The following is a 23,815-nucleotide window of genomic DNA, read 5'->3' as shown; positions in this document are numbered from 1 at the left end:
GCTAAGATGGGGACTTGAACCCATGTCATAATATTTCTACCTTTTATCACTGCAGCACAGAGTTTGCAAGCACCCTAATTTAGTGAAAAAAAGAAACATCCTGAATCTTTTTAAAATCATTGTTCCCACCTTGAATGTCTTCATTTCATAAATAATGGAAACAACTTGAGAGGGTCCATAGTTAAGCATTAGACATTTTAAAATGGGCCCTCAGAGGAGCATAGAAGGGAGTTGGAGTCACTCACTTTGGAAAAGAGGAAATTGAGAATTGACTTTATTACTTGCTTTATTGATATAAGACGTTATTATGAGGTCAAGATGGACAAATTGCTCTTCATCTCCAGAAACATCAGGATGTCAGGAAAAGGGGCTTAAAGTGGAGGCAGACAAATTTTTGAGTTGTCAGGGTAATTAAGCAAATAAACCACCAAGACGATGGGGAAAGTCTTGAACAGATATACAGAAAATATCAAATACAATTTTTAAAAAATTATTATTATTTTATTTTATTATTATTATTTTTTATTTTCTGCTGTACAGATGGGGACCAAGTTACACATACACGTATGCATACTTTTTTCTCCCATTGTTGTGTTGCGGTGTAAGTATCCAGACATAGTTCTCTATGCTACACACCAGGATCTCATTGTAAATCCATTCCAAGAGCAATAGATTGCATCCGTTAACCCGCAAGCTCCCGATCCCTCCCACTCCCTCCATCTCCCCGCGCCCCCGGGCAGACACACGTCTATTCTCCAAGTCTATGATTTTCTTTTCTGTGGAAACGTTCATTTGTACTGTATATTAGATTCCAGTTATAAGTGATATCAGATACAATTTGGGTGGTTTCCTACATGCTTATGTGGAGGAGGGAAGCAACTGGGGACTTCCTGTCCCCTGTACCATGTGGGAGTTATCATTCTTTGACCTCAGAACACAGACTTCTAAATCTATTTGTTAGCATCATGATGTGATGACTTGAGTCATGTGAGAAGCACGGCATAGCTCAGTTGGCCCTTATGTTGAGATTACAGAAATCTCACTGTTATTTTTATCTGTTCATTCATGCAGCAAATATTTAGTGAGTGCCTATTATTTTCAGGCACTATTCTAGGTGCTAATGATCTATATACTGGTGAGTAGACAAGGTCACTACCCTTACAGTTCTTACGTCTTTGTGGATGGAGGCAGACAATGAATGAATGAATGAATGAATGCATGAATGAATAAATAAATAAATAAATACAGATAGTGATAAGTGCTATGGAAACATTAAAACAGTGTGATGTGGTGGAGAGAGAGAGAGGTTACTTTGCACTCAGTAATGTGAGAAAGTCTCTCTAAAGGGGTGCCATTTGGTCTGAGACTTGGGAAATGAGAAGGACTCAACCTTGCAAAGATTTAGAGGAAGAGCTTTCCAGGCAGATATAACATCAGTGAAGGTAACATTTGAGCTGAGCCTTGAAAACAGAGATATGATGGAGGGAGTAGAGCAGGGAGTGGGGAAACCAGGGGTGTGATATTTTGACTAAGGATTGTGAGCAGTTTCTAGGGATGGTGACTGTTGCTATTTGGCTGGAGATAGTGTCAGTGTAGAGCTGTGGTTTTCAAACTTGAATGTGCTTTAGAATCATCAGGAGGCCTTTTAAAAGCCCGGATTACTGGGCCTCACTCCCAGAGCTTCTGATTCAGTTGGTCTGCTGTGAAGCCTGAACATTTGAGTTTTTAGTAAGTCCCCAGGTGATGCTGATGCTGCTGGTTCAAGAACCATGCTTCGAGAACCACTGGAAAGATTGATTACTGTTTTGCATAAAATTAATTTACTGATTTTTTTTTCTTTTTCTTTCAGGGCTACACCTATGGCAAATGGAGGTTCCCAGGCTAGGGGTCATATCAGAGCTACAGCTGCTAGCCTACGCCACAGCCACAGCAACGTGGAATGGGAGCCATGCCTGCAACCTATACCACAGCTCACAGCAATGCTGGATCCCCAACACACTGAGCAAGGGCAGGGATCGACCTGCATCCTCATGGATACTAGTTAGGTTTGTTACAGCTGTGCTACAAAGGGAACTCCTGGTTACTTATATTAATAAGAAAAGCTAACATTTGCTAAACCTTCACTCTAGTCAGGTACTGCATAGACTCCCTTATGAAATCCATATAACAGCCCAGTGAAATAGCAATTATGACTCCCCCATTTTACGGTTGTGAAGATAAGCACAGATCAGACAATATATTGACACTCATAAGGCTTCTTCACAAAGCAAATAAGTGGCAGAACTGGGCGTGAGCCATAACCTTAGAATTCCAGAGCTCTTCATCATGATATTATAATTCAACTACAAAACCCATTGGGGCAGAGGGGCAGCAGCTGGCTGGGTAGTTTAATCAACATGAAATAAGGAATCATAAAAGGAAAATGTAGCAAGGGTGTATTGGATCTAGTTGGTTCCCTATTCATTGTGCCTTCCCTTCTGCTCTTTCCTAAGAGAACCCTGATTTTATTCAGATACTACCTTCTCAGTTCTGGGGGTATAACTTAATTACTCTGAGTCTAGGTCTATCAGCACACAGCAGGCATTTTCAGGGCAACTGTTATTGGTTCTGGGTATGGTGTGTGTCCTAAATTGGTCACATTGGACTAAATGGAAGCCTTACATAATCATTCCTCAGTAATTCTTGGGGAATTGCTTCCAGGACCACCACAGATGCCAAAAATCCAGGGATGCTCAAGTCCATTATATAAAATTATGTAGTATTTTTTTATAATATTCCCATATCCTCCTATATACTTTAGGTCATCTCTAGTTACTTATAATACCTAATATAAATATAAAGCCTAATATAAATATAATACCGAATATAAATCCTCTGTAAATAGTTTTAAATATAATCATAAATGCTCTGTAAATAGTTGCTGGCAAATTCAAGTTTTTCTCTTTGTAACTTTCAGGAGTTTTTTCCTCAAATATTTTCAACCCATGATAGGTTGAATTCACAAATGTGGAAGCTGGGGATATGGAGTGCTGCCTGTATTCTATGTAGGAAGAGCAGCTTTCTCCTTTTCTTTCCAGTTTTTGCTCGTAGCTGTTTTCAACCATATAGACAGGTAGTCTCTGTACTATCTCAGCTGATACCCTAAGGCTGCAGAGTAGGGAACTAGAAAAAGCTCTTGATGACACAGACCTGTCATTGAATCAGGGAATCCAGAAGCATGCTTGACTTCCAAACTTTGTTATGTGAAAAAATAAATTTCCCTGTCAGTTGAGCCAGTTTGGATCACGGTGACAGGCAGCTGAAAGCTTTGTAACTGATAGAAGGGGCATTACGATATGAAGGAGCCTATCTGGAATCTGTAAATTTTAACGAAGAAATGAAAAGTAAATGTTCTCGCTTTGTAAGATGTTGAGGGACATTATGCTGGTGGTTTAATCTGTGATGCTATCTGGAAATGGGGAGGCATGGGGAGAGAGAGGGGAAAGAGAGATTGTGGAGATTTTCTGTAATGCCTGCAGTCCCTCATACCTTCAAGAATGCTCTAAATAAATTCAGATGTCTTTAAAGTGACAGTGGTCTCAACACATCTAATTACTCTCTCTCTCTTCAAGCTCTTTTATATTCTCTGTATTCCTCCTCAAAATGAGTGTGTACCTCATACTTTAGGATTTTAGGTGACAATGCCCAAAAATATTTTGGCCAAAGAAGTTTAGTGAAGAAAAATCGGCCAACACTATGATGGGGATGAAATGATGATTTGATAAAAGATTAAATTTTACAATCATTTTTTTTTCAAATAAGTCTAATATTAGTACATCTTGAAGGTGATTTCTTACTTTCTGTCCCTCCCTTTTTGTGACAAGGAAAAGATGAAATAATCTATATAACTGGAGACAGGATTAAGATGGCAGAAAAGAAGGACTGAAGCTCAACTTCTCTCCTAAAAATAACAAAATTCACAACTAAAGACTGAGCAATCTGCACCCAAATGGAACGGAAACCTTAAAAAAGATATCCTGCTCCAGAAGAAAAAGAGGAGGACACATCAAGAGGTAGGAGGGGCTATTTTGTGATATAAACAACCCCATACCTCCTGGGTGGGAAGCTCCATAGACTGGAAACTAACAAGTTCACAGAGACTCACCTACAGGAGTGAGAGTTCTGAGCCACACATCAAACTCTCACATGTGGGGATCTGGCACGGGGAGAAAGAGCCCCTGGAGCATCTGGCATTGAAGGCCAGTGGGGCTTGTACACAGGAGCTCCACGGGACTGGGGGAAACAGAGACCTCATTCTTAAAAGGCGCACACAGATTTTCATGTGCAGTAGGTCCAGGGCAAAGCAAACTCTCCATGGGAATCTGGGTCAAACCTGACTGCAGTTCTTAGAAGACATCCTGGGAAAACAGGGGTGAACGTAGCTTGTTATGAGGGAAGGACATTGAAAGCAAAGCTCTTGGGAATATTCAGCAGCCATGCCTTTCTCTGCAGGTGGCCATTTTGGAATAACCTGGCCCCACCCGTCAGTCAGCAATGAGAAGCCCCAGGACAAACAACAATCCAGGTGGGATCACAGCCACACCCCTCAGTAAACAGGCTACCTAAAGACCCCTCAGGCACACAGCTGCCTCTAATCCCATCCAGAGACTAAGCCCCACCCACCAGAGGGATTAGAATCGGCTCCTCCTACCAGGGGGCAGACATCAGCACCTCCCATCAGGAAGCCTACAGCAAGATAAGCCATACCAACTTCAGCCACAGGGGAACAGACATCAGAAGTAAGAGAGACTACACTCTGTTATCTGTAAGAAGGTCACCACACCAAAAACCTATCAAAATGAAAAGACAGAGAACTATAACTCAGATGAGGGAGAAAGAAAAAACCCCAGAAAAACAGCTAAGCCATGAGGAGATTCTCAGCCTCCAGGAAAAAAGACTTTAGACTGTTGATGCTGAAGATGATGCAAGACATTGGAAATAAACTGGAGGCAAACAAAGATGGAGAACTTACAGGAAACACTGAGCAAAGAGATACAAGATATAAAACTTAAACAAGAAGAGATGCAAAATACAATAACTGAAAGAAAAAATTCACTAGAAGCAGCCAACAGCAGAATACAGGAGGCAGAAGAACGAATAAGCGAGGTGGAGGACAGATTAGTGGAAATTACGGATGCAGAACAGAAAAGAGAAAAAAGATTGAAAACAAATGAAGAGAGTCTCAGAGAACTCTGGGACAATGTTAAACGCACCAACATCCGTATTATAGGGGTGTCAGAAGGAGAAGAGAGAGAGAAGGGGACAGAAAAAATGTTCTAAGAGATAATAGCCGAAAACTTCCCTAACATGGGAAAGGAACCACTCACTCAAATCCAGGAAGCACAAAGAGTACCACACAAAATAAACGCAAAGAGGAACACCCCGAGACACATACTAATCAAACTGACCAAAATTAAAGACAAAGAGAAAATCTTGACAGCAGCTAGGGAAAAGAAACAAGTAACATACAAGGGAACCCCGATAAGGCTATTGGCAGATTTCTCAACAGAAACTCTGCAGGCCAGAAGGGAGTGGCATGATGTACTTAACGTGATGAAAGGAAAAAACCTCCAACCAAGATTACTCTACCCAGAAAGGCTCTCAATCAGATTTGAAGGAGAAATCAAAACCTTCTCAGATAAGCAAAAGCTGAGAGAATTCAGCAACACTAAACCAGCCTTACAACAAATACTAAAGGAACTTCTATAGGCAGAAAAGAACAAGAGAAGAAGGAAAGAAAAAAGAGCAGCAAAAACAAATCCAAAGTCGTTAATAAAATGGCAATAAGAACATACATATCAATAATTACCTTAAATGTGAATGGACTAAACGCCCCAACCAAAAGACATAGACTGGCTGAATGGATACAAAAACAAGACCCATAGGTATGCTGTCTTCAAGAGACCCACTTCACTGCTAGGGACACATACAAATTGAAAGGGAGAGGATGGAAGAAAATAGTCCATGCAAATGGGGATCAAAAGAAAGCTGGAGTAGCAATACTCATATCAGACAAAATAGACTTTAACATGAAGAATATTTTAAGGGACAAGGAAGGTCACTACATAATGATCAAAGGATCAATCCAAGAAGAAGATGTAACAATTTTAAACATCTACACACCCAACATAGGTTCACCACAATATATAAGGCAACTGCTAACAACCTTAAAAGGACAAATCAACAATAACACAGTCATAGTGGGGGACTTTAACACCCCACTTACAGCAATGGACAGATCAACCAGACAGAAAATCAATAAGGAAACACAGGCCTTGAATGATGCATTAAACCAGATGGACTTAATAGATATTTTTAGGACATTTCATCCAAAAGCAACAGAATACATATTCTTTTCAAGTGCACATGGAACATTCTCTAAGATTGATCACATCCTGGGCTACAAATCCAACCTCAGTAAGTTTAACAAAATTGAAATCATATCCAGCATCTTTTCTGACCACAACACTATATGATTGGAAATCAACAACAAGAAAAAATCTGCAAACAAAACCCCACAAACACGTGGAGATTAAACAACATGCTACTATAGAACCAATGGATCACTGACGAAATCAAAGAGGAAAATAAAAAATATCTAGAGGCAAATGACAGCAAAGATACGACACTCCAAAACCTATGGGATGCAACAAAAGCCGTTCTAAGAGGAAAGTTTATACCAATACAAGCCCAGCTCAGGAAACAAGACAAAGCTCCAATAAACAAGCTATCTTTACATCTAAAGCAGCTAGAGAGAGAAGAACAGACAAGACCTAACGTTAGTAGAAGGAAAGAAATCATAAAGATCAGAGCAGAAATCAATAAAATAGAAACAAAGAAAACCATAGAAAAGATCAATGAAATGAAAAGCTGGTTCTTTGCAAAGATTAACAAAATTGATAAACCCCTAGCCAGACTTATCAAGCAAAAAAGAGAGAGGACTCAAATCCATAAAATTAGAAGTGCAAAAGGAGAGGTAACAATGGACATCATAGAAATGCAAAGGATCATAAGAGACTACTATATGCAGCTATATGCCAATAAAATGGAAAACCTAGAAGAAATGGACAAATTCTTAGAAAAGCACAATCTTCCAAGACTAAACCAAGATGAAATAGAAAAGATGAATGGACCTATCACAAAGACTGAAATTGAAACCATGATTAAAAAACTTCCAACAAACAGAAGTCCAGGACCAGATGGCTTCACAGGCAAATTCTCTCAAACATTTAGAGAAGAGCTAACACCTCTCCTTCTGAAAGTATTTCCAAAAATGGCAGAGGAAGGGATACTTCCAAACTCATTCTATGAGGCCACCATCACCCTGATACCAAAACCAGACAAAGATACCACAAAAAAAGAAAACTACAGGCCAATTTCAATGATGAACATTGATGCAAAAATCCTCAACAAAATACCAGCAAATGAAATCCAACAATACATTAAAAGAATTGTACATCATGATCAAGTGGGATTTATCCCAGGGATGCAAGGGTTCTTCAATATCCTCAAATCCATCAGTGTGACACAGCACATTAACACACTGAAGAAGAAAAACCGTAAGATCCTCTCAATAGATGTGGAAAAAGCCTTTGACAAAATCCAACACCCATTTCTGATAAAAACCCTTCAGAAAGTGGGCATAGCAGGAACCTACCTCAATATAGTAAAGGCCGTATATGACAAACCCACAGCAAACATCATTCTCAATGGTGACAAGCTGAAAGAATCCCCAATGAGATCAGGAACAAGACAAGGATGTCCACTCTCACCACTACTCTTCAACATAGTTCTGGGAGTCCTAGCCACAGCAATCAGAGAAGTCAAGGAAATGAATCCAAATTGGAAAGGAAGAAGTCAAACTATCCCTATTTGCAGATGACATGATACTATACCTAGAGAATCCTAAAGACTCTACCAGAAAACTGTTAGAGCTCATCCACGAATTTGGCAAAGTCACAGAATACAAAATTAATACACATAAATCGACAGCATTTTTATACACTAACAATGAAAGAGCAGAAAGAGAAATTAGGGAAGCAATCCCGTTTACCATCACACCCAAAAGAATAAAATACCTAGGAGTAAACCTACCTAAAGAGACAAAAGACCTGTACTCTGAAAACTATAAGCCACCGATGAAAGAAATCAAAGATGACACAAATAGATGGAAAGATATACCATGCTCGTGGACTGGAAGAGTCAATATTATCAAAATGACTATGCTACCTAAGGCAATCTACAGATTCAATGCAATGCTTCTCAAATTACCAAGGACATTTTTCACAGAACTCAAACAAAGTTTTTTTTTTTTGTCTTTTGTCTTTGTTGTTGTTGTCGCTATTTCTTGGGCCGCTCCCGTGGCATATGGAAGTTCCCAGGCTAGGGGTTGAATCGGAGCTGTAGCCACCAGCCTACGCCAGAGCCACAGCAACGCGGGATCTGAGCTGTGTCTGCAACCTACACCACAGCTCACGGCAATGCCGGATTGTTAACCCACTGAGCAAGTGCAGGGACCGAACCTGCAACTTCATGGTTCCTAGTCGGATTCGTTAACCACTGTGCCACGACAGGAACTCCTCAAACAAAATATTTTAAAGTTTGTTTGGTAGCACAAAAGACCCAGAATAGCCAAGGAAATCCTAAAAAAGAAAAATGGAGCTGGAGGAATCAGGCTCCCAGACTTCAGACTATACTACAAAGCAACAATCATCAAAACCGCATGGTACTGGCATAAAGACAGACATAGAGATCAGTGGAACAGGATAGAAAGCCCAGAATTAAACACACTCACCTACAGCTAACTCATCTATGACAAAGGAGGCAAGTATACACAATGGTGAAAAGAACGCTTGTTCAATAAGTCATGCTGAGAAAACTGGACAGCCACATGAAAAAGAATGAAATGAGAACACTTCCTAACACCATTCACAACAATAAACTCAAAATGGATTAAAGACGTAGATATAAGACCAGACATTATAAAACACTTAGAGGAAAGCATAGGCCGAAAACTCTCTGACATAAACGTCAGTAACATCTTCTCAGATCCACCTCTTAGACTAATGACAATAACACAAAAATAAACAAATGGGAGCTAATTAAACTAAAAGGATCTGCACTGCAAAGGAAACCCTAAACAACACAAAAAGACAACCCACAAAATGAGAGAAAATCTTTGCAAGTGAATCAACTGACAAGGGATTCATCTCCAAAATTTAACAACTTCTGCAGCTTCACACCCAAAAAACAAACAGCCTAATCAAAAAATGTTCAGAAGATCTAAACAGACAGTTCTCCCAAGAAGACATACAGATGGCCAAAAAACACATGAAAGCATGTTCAACGTCACTCATTATTAGAGAGATGAATTCAAAACCACTATGAGGTACCACCTTACACCAGCCAGAATGGCCATCATCCAAAAGTCTACAAACAAGAAGTGCTGGAGAGGGTGTGGAGAAAAAGGAATCCTAGTACACTGTTGGTGGGATTGTAAATTGGTGAAACCACTGTGGAGAACAGGATGGAGATTCTTCAGAAAACTAAAAATAGAACTATCATTTGATCCAGCAATCCCACTCCTGTGCATCTACCCAGAGAAAACCACAGCTCGCTAAACACATGTACTCCAATGTTCATTGCAGCACTATTTACAATAGCCAAAACATGAATCAATCTAAATGTCCATCCACAGAGGATTGGATCAAGAAGATGTGGTACATATACACAATGGAATATTACTCAGCCATTAAAAGGAACGACATACCAGCATTTTTAGCAACTGGATGGACCTAGAAACAATCATGCTAAGTGAAGTCAGCCATATAATGAGATACCAACATCAAATGCTTTCACTGACATGTGGAATCTGAAAAAAGGACAGAGAGAACTTCTTTGCAGAACAGATGCTGACTCACAGACACTGAAAAACTTATGGTCCCCAGAGGAGACAGTTTAGGGGGTGGGGGGATGTGCCTGGGCTACGGGATGGAAATCCTGTGAAATTGGATTGTTATGATCATTATACAACTACAGATGTGATAAATTCATTTGAGTAATAAAAAAAAAGGAGAAAAATGTCTTATGACCGATAGTAAGTGATTTACTGTAAAAATTAACTAACCGGTAATAGAGGATTAGCTGGAAGAAGTTAAATGGCAAAAATATGGCATTGATTGAAATAAATATCCTTTCCATTGTCACAAAAGTAAAATCGTAGTCAAGTAAGAGGGTAAACATAATTAAATGAAAAAGGAGTGGAAAAATTTGAGGGAAAAATGAATTTCCAAACTCATCAAATTCCAAATTCCAGATCCTCTTCTTATAAGCTGTTTTGGATTTGTTTTCTTGGGTCTTTTTTCTTCCTGTCTTCTGTTGTTTGATGACTATCTTTAGTGTTGTATTTGGATTACTTTTTCTTAGTTGTGTGTTTATCTATTGTAGATTGTTGGTTTGCAGTTACCATGAAGTTTCAATATAGGAGTCTTTGTATATACAAGATTGTTTTAAGTTGTTGGTCTCTCAATTGCAAGTGCCTCTTCACTATCCTGCCTTTGTACACTCCTCATGATCTCTTGTTTTGTTAGCATATTTGTGTGTGGATGATTTCCTATCTTTAGTATATATGCCTGTACCGGTGAGCCTTGTCATTTGTAATATTTTTGTTTCTAGTTGCAGCCTTTTCTTTTCCACCTAGAGAAGTTCCTTTAGTATTTGTTGTAAAGCTGGTTCAGTGGTGCTGAACTCTCTTAGATTTTGCTTTTCTGTAAAGTTTTGATTTCTCCTTCAAATCTGAATGAGAGCCTTGCTGGGTAGAGTAATCTTGGTTGGAGTTTTTTTCTTCATCACTTTAAATATATTGTGTCACTCGCTTCTGGCCTGCAGAGTTTCTGCTGAACAACCTGCTGATAACCATATGGGGGTTCCTCTGTATGTTATTTGTTTATTTGTTTTGTTTTTTTAGGGCCACACCTGTGGCATATGGAAGTTCCTAGGCTAGGGTTCGAATTGGAGCTGTAGCTGCCAGCCTATGACAGGGCCACAGCAATGTGGAATCTGAGCTGTGTGTGCAACCTACACCACAGCTCACAGTAACACCAGATCCTTAACCCCTGAGCAAGGCCAGGGATTGAACCTGCATCCTCATGGATGCTAGTCGGGTTTGTTAAATGCCGAGCCATGACTGGAACTCCCCTGTTATTTGTTTCTTTTTCCTAGATGCATTCAGTATTTTTTCTTTGTCTCTAATTTTGGTCAGTTTGATTAATGTATGTCTTGGGGTGTTCCTACTTGGGTTTATTTTATATGGTACTTGTGCTTCTTGGATTTGATTGACTGATTCCTTTCCCATGTTAGGGAAGTTTTTGGCTATTATCTTTATAACTACTTTCTTTGGCCCTTTCTCTTTCTCTCTCTTTTTCTTCTGGCACCCCTTTCATATGGATGCTGGTGCATTTAACATTGTCCCAGAGTGCTCTGACTTCATTTCTTTACAATCTTTTTTTCTCTTTTCTATTCTGCAACAGAGATTTACACTAGTCTGTCTTCCACCACACTTATTCATTCTTCTGCCTCTTGTATTCTGCCATTGGTTGCTTCTAGTGAATTTTTTATTACAGTTTTTGTATTTTCCATCTCTGCTTGCTTGATCCTTAAATCTTCTACTATTACTTTGCTCAGTGTTTCTTGTAATTTATCAATCTTTGGCTCCAGTTTATTTTCAAGATCTTGAAATACCTTTACTGTCATTAGTCTAAAGTCTTTTTCATGGAGGTTGGTTATCTACAGATCACTTAGGTGTTTTTCTGAGTTTTTTTCTTGTTCCCATATCTGAGTCATAATTCTCTGCCTTTTCATTTTGTATAGATTTTTGGTGTGGACTCCTTTTTGCAGACAGTAGAGTTGTTGCCTTTCTTGCTTCTGAGGTCTGCCCCCCTTGTGGCTGAAGTTGGTACAGGGACTTGCTGCAAGCTTTCTGATCAGAGGGACTAGTGCCTGGCCACTTGTAGGTGGAGCTGATTCTTTTCCCTCTGGTGGGTGGGGCTTTGTCTCTAGGTGAGATTAGAGGTGGCTGTGTGCCTGGGGAGTCTTCAGGGAAACTTTTTGCAGAAGGGTGCAGCTGTGTTCCCACCCAGTTTATTGTTTGGCTTGGGGCTTCACAGCCCTGATGGGTAGGGCCAGATTTTTCCAAAATGGCCCCCTTCAGAGAAGTGCATGCTGATGATTATTCCTGAGACCTTTGCCTTCAATGTCCTTCCCCCACAAGGAGCCACAGTCACCTGCTGTTTTCACAGGTGATCCTCCAAGAACTGCAGGCAAGTTCGACCCAGATTCCTATGGAGTCACTGCTTTGCCTTGGAAACCAGTGTACATGAAAGCCTGTGTGTACCTCTCAAGAGTGGAATCTCCATTTTCCCCAGGCCCATGTAGCTCCTGTGCATAAGCCTGACTGGCCTTCAATGCCAAATGCTCTGGGGGCTCCTTCTCCCAATGCCAGATGCCCAGGGGCGGCAACCTGATGCGGGGCTCAGAACTCTCACTCCCGTGGGTGAGCCTCTGCAGTACAGTTACTTTACAGTCTGTGGGCCACCCACCCAGTGTGTGTGGGGTTGCTTATATCATGTAATCACCCCTCTTGCCTTTTTTTTTTTTGTCTTTTGCCATTTGTTGGGCCACTCCCACAGCATATGGAGGTTCCCAGGCTAGGGGTCTAATCGGAGCTACAGCTGCCAGCCTACGCCACAGCCACAGCAACGCGGGATCCAAGCCAAGTTTTCGACCTACACCACAGCTCACGGCAACGCCGGATCCTTAACCCACTGAGCAAGGGCAGGATCCTTAACCCACTGAGTAAGGGCAGGGATTGAACCCGCAACCTCATGGTTCCTAGTTGGATTCGTTAACCACTGTGCCACGACGGGAACTCCACCCCTCCTGCCCTTTCGATGTGTCCTCCTCTTTGTCTTCTGGAGTAGGATATCTTTTTTGATAGTTTGCAGTCTGTTTTTTTGAAGGTTGTTCAGCAGTTGTTTGCAGTTTTGTTGCTTTTATAGGAGAAGGTGAGCTCCAGGTCTTCTGCTCCCTCTTCTTTTTTACTGTTATTTTTTTAAAAAATTCTTATTATAGTTAATTTGCAATGTTCTGTCAATTTCTTCTGTACAGCTAAGTGACCTAGTCATACATATATGTACACTCTTTTTCTCATATTCTCTTCCATCATTTTCTATCACAAATGATTGGATATAGTTCTCTGTGTTATACAGCAGGACCTCATTGCTTATCCATTCCAAATGTAACAAGTCTGCTGTCCATGTCCGTGAGTCTGTTTCTGTTGTGTAGATAGATTCATCTGTGCCCATATTTTAGATTCCACAAATAAGTGCTATTGTATGGTATTTGTCTTTCTTTTTCTGACTTACTACACTTAGTATGAATTTCTAATTCCATTCTTGCTGCACATGGCATTATTTCGTTCTTTTTATGGCTGACTAGTATTCCATAGTGTGTATGTACCACTTAAAATATTTTTTTTTTGCTTTTTAGAGCTGTACCCATGCCATATGGAAGTGTCCAGGCTAGGGGTCAAATTGGAGCTACAGCTGCCAGCCTATACCACAGCCACGGCAACCTGGCATCTGAGCTGCATCTGTAGCTTATACCACAAGCTCACGGCATTGCCAGATCCCTGACCCACTGAGCGAGACCAGGGATCGAACCCCCATCCGCATGGATACTAGTCCAATTTGTTTCTACTGCACCACAACAGAAACTCCTGTACCACATCTTAATCCATCTGTTGATGGACATTTAGGTTGTTTCCATGTCTTGGCTATTGTGAATAGTGCTGCAGTGAACATAGGGGTGTGTGTATCTTTTTGAGTGAAAGTTTTGTTCTGTATTTAGTTTTCCGAGGAACCTCCATACTCTTTTCCGTAGTGCTTGTACCAATTTACATTCCTACCAGCAGTGTAGGAGGGTTCCATTTTCTCCAAATCCTTTCCAGCATTTGTTATTTGTAGTCTTAGTAATGATAGCCATTCTGACTGGTGTGAGGTGGTACCTCAGGAGAAATTTCTATTCAGGTCTTCTGCCCATTTTTCAATTTTTTTTTTTTTTTGTGTGTGTTGAATTGTATGAGTTGTTTGTATATTTTGGAGAATAAGCCCTTGTTGGTTGCATCATTTGCAACTATTTTCTCCCATTCTGGAGGTTGTCTTTTTTTAAAAAATGGTTTCTTTTGCTGTGCAGAAGCTTCTAAGTTTGATTAGGTCCCATTGGTTTATTTTTATTTTTATTTCTATTGTGTTGGGAGACTGATTTAAGAAAATATTTGTAAGGTTGATATCATAGAATGTTTTGCCTATGCTTTCTTCCAGGAGTTGATGGTATCTTATCTTATGTTTAAATATTTTAAGTCATTTTGAGTTTATTTGTGTGCATGGTGTGAGGGTGCATTCCAGTTTCGTTGATTTGCATGCAACTGTCCAGTTTTCCCAGCACCACTTGATGAAGAGACTGTCTTTTTTTCCATTTTATATTTTTGCCTCCTTTGTCAAAGATTAATTGACCATAGGTGTCTGGGTTTATTTCTGGGCTCTTTATTTTGTTCCACTGTATGTCTGTTTTTTGTACCAGTAATACATTCTCTTGATTACTGTAGCTTTGCAGTATTTTCTGAGGTCTGGGTGTTATTTCTCTTGCTGTGTTTTTCCTCTCAGGATTGCTTTGGCAATTCTGGTTCTTTTATGGTTCCATATAAATTTTTGAGTTGTTCTAGTTCTGTGAAAAATGTCATGGGTAATTTGATAGGGATTTTATTGAATCTGTAGATTGCTTTGTAAAGTGTTAAATGGCTATTTTAATTATATTAATTCTTCTATTCCAGGAGCATGGAATATCTTTCCATTTCTTTGAATCCTCTTTAATTTCTTAGAACTTTTTATAGTTCTCAGCACATAAGTCATCTCCTTGGTCAGGTTTTTTCCTAGGTATTTAATTTTTGGGGTGTGATTTTATTAATTTTTATTTTTTTATTTATGTATTTTTAGGGCTGCACCTGCAGTAGATGGAAGTTCCTAGGCTAGGGGTCATATTGGCAGTGCAGCTGCTGGCCTACACTGCAGCCACAGCAATGCAGTTATGAGCTGCGTCTGTGACCTACACTGCAGCTCATGGCAATGCTGGGTCCTTAACCCACTGAGCAGGGCCAGGGATTGAACCCATATCCTCATGGATACTAGTCAGGTTCATTACCACTGAGCCACAATGGGAACTCCTGGGAGTGTATTTTTAAAATTGTTTTTTTGGGGTGGAGGTATTTTTTCTAATATTTCATTGTTAGTATACAGAAATGCAGCTGATTTCTGAATGTTAATCTTTTATCCTGCTACTTTGCTGAATTCATTGATCAGTTTGAGCAGTTTTTGTGTGGAGTCCTTAGGGTTTTATATATATAATATCATGTCGTCTTCATAGAGTGACAATTTTACCTCTTCTCTTCCAATTTGAATACCTTTTCTTTCTTTTGTTTGTCCAGTTGCTGTGGCTGGGACTTCCAACACTATGTTGAATAAAAGAGGTGAGAGTGGGCATCTTTGTCTTGTTCCATGTTTTAGCAGGAAGGCTTTCAGCTTTTCTCCGTTGAATGTTATGTTGGCTGCAGGTTTGTCATAAATGCCTTTTATAATGTTAATATATGTTCCTTCTGTACCACTTTGGTAAGAGTCTTTATCATGAATGGATGTTGGATTCTGTCAGATGCTTTCTCTGCATCTGTTGAGATGATCATGTGGTTTTTGGCTTTTCTTTTGTTAATATGGTGTATGATATTGATTGGTTTGCATATGTTGATCCATCCTTGTGTGTAAACCTGGGATGAATCCCACTTGGTCATGGTATATGATCTTGTTTATATGATGTTGGATTCAGTTGGCTAAAATTTCATTGAGAATTTTTGTATCTATATTCGTCAAAGATATTGGCCTAAAATTTTCTGTTTTGGTAGTATCTTTGGCTAGTTTTGGTATTAAGGTGATGGTAACTCCATAGAATGTCTTTGGGAGTGTTCCTTCTTCTTTAATCCTTTGGAAAAGTTTAAGAAAGATGGGTATAAGTTCTTCTTTGTATGTTTGGCAAAATTCTCCTGTGAAGCCATCTGGTCCTGAACTTTTGTTTGTAGGGAGTGTTTTTATTACGTACTCAGTTTCATTTCTAGTGATGGGGATGTTCAAATGATCTATTTCTCCTTGATTTAGTTTTGGTGGGCTGTATATATTTAGAAATTTGTCCGTTTCTTCTAGGTTTTAAAATTTGTTAGCATATAAATTGTTCATGGTTTTCTCTTAGGTTTTTTTGTATTTATGCGTTATCTGTTGAGATTTTGCCTTTTTCATTTCTTATTTTGTTTATTTGGGTTCTCCCTCACTTGTTCTTGGTGAGTCTGGCTATAGGTTTGTCAATTTTGTTTATCCTTTCAGAGAATCAGCTCTTGGTTTTATTGATTTTTTTTTCTGTTGTTTTTTGAATCTCTATTTTATTGATTTCTTCTCTGATCTTTATGATTTCCTTCCTTCTTCTGGCTTTAGGTTTTCTTTGATCTTTTCCTAATTTTTTTAGGTGGTAGGTTAAGTTCTTGATTTGGGGTTTTTCTTCTTTTTTGAGGAAGGCCTGTATCACCATGAACTTCCCTCTAAGAACTGCTTTAGAGGCATCCCATAGAATTTGAATGCTTGTGTCTTCATTGTCATTTGTCTTGAGGTACTTTTTAATTTCCCTTTTGATTTCCTCATTGACCCATTGGTTTTTTTAGTAGCATGTTGTTTAGCCTCCATGTAGTCAATTTTTTCTATTTTTTTTCCTGTAGTTCATTTCCAGTTTCATGCTGTTGTGGTCAGAGAAGATACTTGAAATAATTTCTGTACTCTTAAATTTGTTGAGGTTAGTTTTTTGCCCCATATGTGGTCAGTCCTTGAGAACGTTCCATGTGCACTTGAAAAGAGTGTATATTCTGATTTTTTGAATGTAATGTCCTGAAAATATCAACTAAGTCTAAGATTTCTATTGTGTCATTTAGGATCTCTCTTGCCTTACTGATTTTCTGTCTAGAGGATCTGTCCATTGATGTGAGTGGGATGTTAAAGTCTCCTACTGTTATTGTATTCCCATCAATTTCTCTCTTTAAGTCTGTTGTTAGTATTTGTTGTATGTGTTGTGGTACTCCTATATTAGGGGCATATATATTGACAATTGTAATATCCTCTTCTTGAACTGATCCTTTTATCATTAGTGTCCTTCTTTGTCTTTCTTTATGGCCTTCATTTTAAAATCTATTTGGTCTGATATGAGTATTGCAACTCCTGCTTTCCTGTCTTGTCTATTGGTTTGAAATGTCTTTTCCCATCTCCTCACTTTCAGTCTGTGTGTGTCTTTGCCCTAAGGTGAGTCTCTTGTAGACAGCATATTGTAGGCTCTTGCATTTTTATCCAATTTGCTACTCTGTGTCTTTGGATTGGAGCATTCAGTCCATTGACATTTAAGGTAATTATTGATAAATATGTATTTATTGCCATTTTAAACCTTGTTTTCCAGTTGATTCTGTTTCTTCTTTCTATTTTTGGTTGAATGATTTTCATTTATTTTATGCTTGTGCCCTTTTCTTTTTAGTTTTTGTGAATGTAATGTTTTGTTTTGATTTGTGGTTGCCCTGTTTTTTAAGTATGTTAACCCCTTCCTATATCTGCTTGCTTTAGCCTGATAGTCATATAGGCTCAAACACATTATTTAACAAAAGAGTCTAGATTTTTTTTACTTTCCTTTCCCAGATTCCACGATTTTGAAGTACTTTTTAAACGTCTCTATGTTTGTCCTTTTGCTGTTTGTTGTGTTTTTCATCACTTTTACAGTAGGTTTTGTTTTTGTTTTTGTTTTTCCCTTTTAGATTTGTATACTGGCCTATTTAAGTGATTGATTTCCACTTGTGATTTCCTCCATCCTATTTCTTCTTACTTCTTTTTTATTTAGAGAAACCCTTTCTGTATTTCTTTTAGAATTGGTTTAATATTACTGTAGTCTTTTAGCTTTTGTTTGTTGGAGAAATTCTTTTTTTCTCCTTCTGTTTTAAATGATATTCCTTTTTAGTAGAGTATCCTAGGCTGCATATTTTTCCATTTTAGAACTTTGAATATATCATGCCACTGTCTTCTGGCCTGTAGTGTTTCTGTAGAGAAATCAGCTTTTAGCCTTATGGGGGTTCCCTTATAATTAACGCCTAGTGTTTCATTTGCTGCCTTTAGAATCCTTTCTTTATCTTTAACTTTTGCCATTTTTATTATAATATGTCTTGGTGTGGGTCTGTTTGGGTTCATCTTGTTTGGGCCCCTCTGTGCTTCCAGTATCTTGATATCTGATTTCTTTAGATTTGGAAAGTTTTCTGACATAGTTTCTTCAAATATATTTTCAATCCCTTTTTCATTGTCTTCTCTTTCTGAAATTCCTATTATGTGTAGATTGGCCCACTTTATAATATCCCATAGATCTCTTATATTGCTTTCATGTTTTTTCATTTGATTTTCAGTCTGCTGTCCTGATCAGGTGATTTCTATTATTCTATCTTCCACGTCACTAATTCATCCCTCTGCATTATTCACTTTGCTCTTTGGTACATTTAGCTTAATTTGCATCTCTTCAAATGAATTTTCTAATTTTTCTTGGTTCCTCTTTACATTTTCTAGTTTCTTTCTAAAGTAATCTGCATTACTGTTTGTATCTGCTCTTAATTCCTTCATATTCACCCTTAATTCCTTCAGTATTTTCACTATCTCCCATTTTGAACTCAGTGTCTATTAGACTGCAGAGAGGTGTCTTTCATTGTTTGCTACTTCAGGTGAATTTTCCTGTTCTTTTAACTGAGAATCGTTCCTGAACTTCTTCATTTTGCTTATATTTTTCTTTCTCTGTGAGTTTAGGGAAATCAATCTGTAGTCTTGGAAGACTATTTCTATGCAAGAGTGCCACTTTATATTTTGTAGGGGGTTACTATTTACTTTTGCTGTAGGAGTTTGTAGATGGATATTTGCCATCTCTTTCTTCAGTGTGAGCTGAATATGTTTCCTTTTCGTTTTTTTTAGGGCCACACCCGCAGCATGTGGAGGTTCCCAGGCTAGGGGTCGAATTGGAGCTGTAGCCACTGGCCTACACCAGAGCCAAAGCAACACAGGATCTGAACTGTGTCTGTGACCTACACCACAGCTCACGGCAATGCCGGGATCCTTAACCTGCTGAGCAAGGCCAGAGATCAAACCCACAACCTCATGGTTCCTAGTGAGATTCGTTAACCGCTGAGCCATGGTGGGAACTCCTGAATGTGTTTCTTGACAGTAGAAAGGACCTGCAGGAAGGTGGCACAGGCTACTCCTAGTTGCATGGCCCTGGGAAGTGGTAATGAGCCTTGGGCAGATTTAGGCGGTGCTGGAAACATTTGGCAGTGGTGGTGGCAGGGTGTGTGAGTTCTCAGGGGAGTGAGAGCAACAGATGGTGTTTGACACTTGGTGGCAATGCCCTCCTCTCTGGTGCCCTGTGAGGTGATTGGGGCTGCAAGGGATGTTCACAGACCTCTAGTGGTGGCAGGCCATGCCCACCTCTGGAGTCAGAGATAACTGTGGTGGTTTGCCCCTGCCACCTGTAGACCATGCAAGAAGCAGTGTGTTGCTTAGCCTATGCAGAAGGTGCTGCACTAGCTGCTCCTAGTTGCAGGGTCTTGGGAAGAGACAGTGATCGAGTGTCTGGGTGCTGCCTGGAACATTTGGCAGTGGCAGCAGCACAGCGGTTGTGTTCCCAGGGGAGTGAGAGAAACAACACATGGTGCTTGGTTGCTATGCCCTCTTTTTTGCCGACTTCTGAGGTGACCGGGGCCACAGGTGAAGACTGTTAACAGATCCCTAGTGGTGGCATGCCATGCCTCCCTCTGGTTTCTGAGATGACTGCTTTTATCCCTGCTGCCTGTAAATCATACAGGAGGCACTGCATTGGGCTTAGCCCCCTGATGCCCATTGCCTGCACTAGAAGCCCCCGGTCTCCCTGTAGCCTGAGCAAGTGGCCTCTCACCACCTGTAGCCTATACCAGAGGTACCCTGCCCTCTGATAGCCAGTGCATGTGGAGGGAGATTCCTATGGCAGTCTGCCCCTCCTCCTCTCACCCTCCCCAACAATGGCACCTTTCTTCTCCTGCAGGCCCAGACCTCCTCCTGGGTTCCCTTGGATGTGGCATTCTGCTCCCCAGCCCATGGAACCCTGTGCCCTAGCCCCTCAGGCTGTCTCCCCATAGCCAATCCTATTCCTCTCCCCAGAACTGACCTCTGGAGCCTGAGCCTCAGTGTCCAGCCCCTGCCTGAGCATCTCAGGCTGTGGTGTCCGGGGCAGTGGTCCAGATGATCTGTGCAGCTCTCACTCTACTTTGTCTTCCTCAATCCAGCTGCTGCCCTTTTCTCGGTGACTTTGAGGTCCCTCTGTCTCAGCTGATCTCCCCACCATTTAGATGGCTTCCCAGGGTGTGGGTTCCTTTTCTCTTTCATGGCTTCCTCTCAGGAATTTGTCCTATCCTTTTATCTCTCTCCTCTTTTTTTCTTTTTTTCTGTCCAGTTATGTGGAGGGTTTCTTGCCCTTATTGGAGGTTTTAAGTTCTTCTGCCTAGTGTTCAGTAGATTTTTTGTGAAAATCATTCTGCATGTAGATGTCTTTTTTTGATGTATTTGTGGGAGAATGTGAGTGTGACATCTTACTCCTTGGCCTTCTTGATCTTTCTTGCAGTTGTGGTCTTCTTCATCCTATATCTTCTTACTTCTTTTCTGTTTAGAGGAGACCTTTCAGTGTTTCTTTTAGAATGTGTTTAGTATTGCTGTATTCTTTTAGTTTTTGTTTTTTGCAGAAACTTTTTTTTCTCCTTTTGTTTTAAATGATCATCTTGCTGGATAGCGTAGTCTAGACTGCAAATTTTTTCCTTTTAGATCTTTGAATATATCTTTCTGCTCTCTTCTGGCCTAAAATTACTGCTATTTTTAGCCATGCTACAGATAGATCAGAAATACAAACAGGTAAGGAGCATAATTTCACATTTCACTTGCTCGGAAATAAACACTGGCAACATTTGATTTTTTTACTTTTAGATTTTGAGTGCAGAGATAATAATTTATTTGTTTCTAGGTGGATATTGTTGACTAAAAAATGCAAAACCTGAAAATTGAGAATTATGTTTTATTTTGGAGAACTTACTGAGTACTTAAGCCTGGGAGATAGCTTCTCAGCTTTGACTGTTCTGAAGAGGTAAAGGAGGAGCCAGGATATGTAGGAATCCTTAAAAAAAAAACATAAACAATCATACAAAGAAACAAAACCAGGTTCAAACATTAAAAGATTATTTCTGATTAAAGAAAAGCAGACATCTCAAATTAATTAATTTAGTGCTTTTCTATACATGGGAAAGATGCAAGAGTCAGGGCTTATTGAAATTATTCCTTTGATATGTGCCTTAACTATTTAGGGCTAGTATCCTAGTTTTTTCATCCTGAATCCCTTCAGGGTACATTGGGCAGGTAGAGGTGCCTGCAGTGGCTGATGGCTTAATGGCTGCAATATTCTTTGTTAACTGATAAGGCAGGAGACATTCTTTTACTATAAAATAAATTGCATGTTAATAAGGTAGTATTTTCCTAAGCAACATACATGCACATGGTTGTATTTTTCTATTAAGAAGAATTTATGGTATTTTTGGAATAAAAAATGTTTGTAATTCACACAATAATTTTTAAATAATTCAATCGCATTGGCAATTAAATTGATTCCAGAATTTGTCTCTAAAACCATGGAAGGAAAAGAGTAATACTTGAAATGAAATAGGAATAAGTAGCAGGAAAATATTTTTGAAACTGAAATATTTAGAAAAACAGGTAAATATATTTAAAGACATGTAGAATGTTTTCCAAACTGCTATCTTATGCATTCAGCTTAACAGTATATTGAGAAACCAGTGATTGGGGATATTTCATTTTGAATTAGAATTAGATTGTAATTAATCTTCTGTGTTGGTCGCTTTTTTTTTTTGCCATACCTGTGGCATATGGACGTTTTCAGTCCAGGGATCAAATCTGAGCCACAGCTGCAACCTACCCTGCAGCTGAGGCAACACTGGATCCTTAACCCACTGGGCCAGGATCCACCTGCACCACCACATAGATGATGCTGGATCCTCAGCTTGCTGTGCCGTAGCGGGAACTCCTTGATTATCTTTTTTGATCATCCCATAGGTGAATATAATTGTTGGGGTGAACCAGAAGTGATGTGGTATTCAGCCAGGAAGCACTAGATTGACTAACTTGTCCTTCTTTACATGGGACTATCTAGTTGTAAAACTAAAAGTCCTGGAGTTTCCATTCTTAACAGTGGATCACAAATCTGACTACAGTGGCTGGGTCACTTTGGAGGTGTGGGTTCAATTCCCAGCCCAGTGCAGTGGGTTAAAGGATCCAGCATTGCCATGGCTGTGGTGTAGGTTGCAGTTGTGGCTCAGATTCAGCCCCTGGCCTGAGAACTTCCATATGTTGCAGGTGCGGTTGTTTAAAAAAACCAAAAAAACAAAAAAGAAAAAACAACAAACAAAAGCCTAAAAGTCCTACAGCAAAACAGGAACCCTCTCCAGTCTCAGGCAATCTCCTCTTTTCTGGAAAAACCAGCACAACATGCCACCCTACTAAAACTCTTTCCTCCAGATGCTGGGGAGTAAATGTAACCCTCTTACCTAGAAGAGTAAAGGTGTTTTGAAGAGCTGTCTGCCGACCCAAAACGTAAAACGTATTTGCTCTGTCTCTTGCACTTTCAAGGGTCAACAGCAGCAGTGAACAGGAAAAAGATAATTAGGACTGCAGACTAATTTAAATGTTGAGCTTTGGGTGACTCAGAATAGAGCAGCGAAGGCCTAGCCTTTTGGTCTAGCCATATTGCCCTGTCCTTTCTTCTGTCTGCCTTTGAGCCCATTTACCCACTTGCAGATTTGGAGTTTTCCTGCGTCAGTCTGAGTCAAGGACCTCAGAAATCAACCAGAAGTACATGAGGATGATTTGCTGGAGAGATAAACAGTATAAGACTTCCTAAGGAAATGAGACCTGGAAAAGGAAAGGTAAAATGACAGGATCAATAGAATGAGCGTAAATGAGAGATTTCATATTAATGCAGTTAAGAAAACATACTACTGTTCAAAAAGAGCCAGAACACAAGCAGGAGGACAGTAAAGAATATTTTCCAGGAGTTCCTGTAGTGGCTCAGCGGAAACGAATCTAACTAGCATCCACGAGGACGCAGGTTTAATTCCTGACCTTGCTCAGTGGGTTAAGGATCTCGTGTTGCCATGAGCTGTGGTGTAGGCTGGCAGCTGAAGCTCTGATTTAACCCCTAGCCTGGGAACCTCCATATGCCATGGATGTGGCCCTAAAATTAAAAAAAAAAAGAAAGGAATATTTCCCAAGTGAAAATTGCAAAGGGAAAACAAAACCAAAACTAGAACCAAGAAGCACAAAACTCACCCTTATAATAAGTTTTTGAGGTGGTTATCCTCTGCCAAGGAGAAGCATGGAAAAACAACTAAAAAAAATGAGGAGGAGGATGAAGAGTAGGCTAGACAGTCACACACAGTGGATACTACTGCATTTTGGACTTGGTGAAAGTATTCGTGACTTTCTTAGGTTAGAAAAGATGGCCAAGTATTGGCCATCAGCTAGAGGAGAATGGG

This window comes from Phacochoerus africanus, chromosome 2, assembly GCF_016906955.1.
Source record: "Phacochoerus africanus isolate WHEZ1 chromosome 2, ROS_Pafr_v1, whole genome shotgun sequence".
In the NCBI taxonomy this organism is placed as follows: Eukaryota; Metazoa; Chordata; class Mammalia; order Artiodactyla; family Suidae; genus Phacochoerus; species Phacochoerus africanus.
This window is presented reverse-complemented; position numbering follows the sequence as displayed.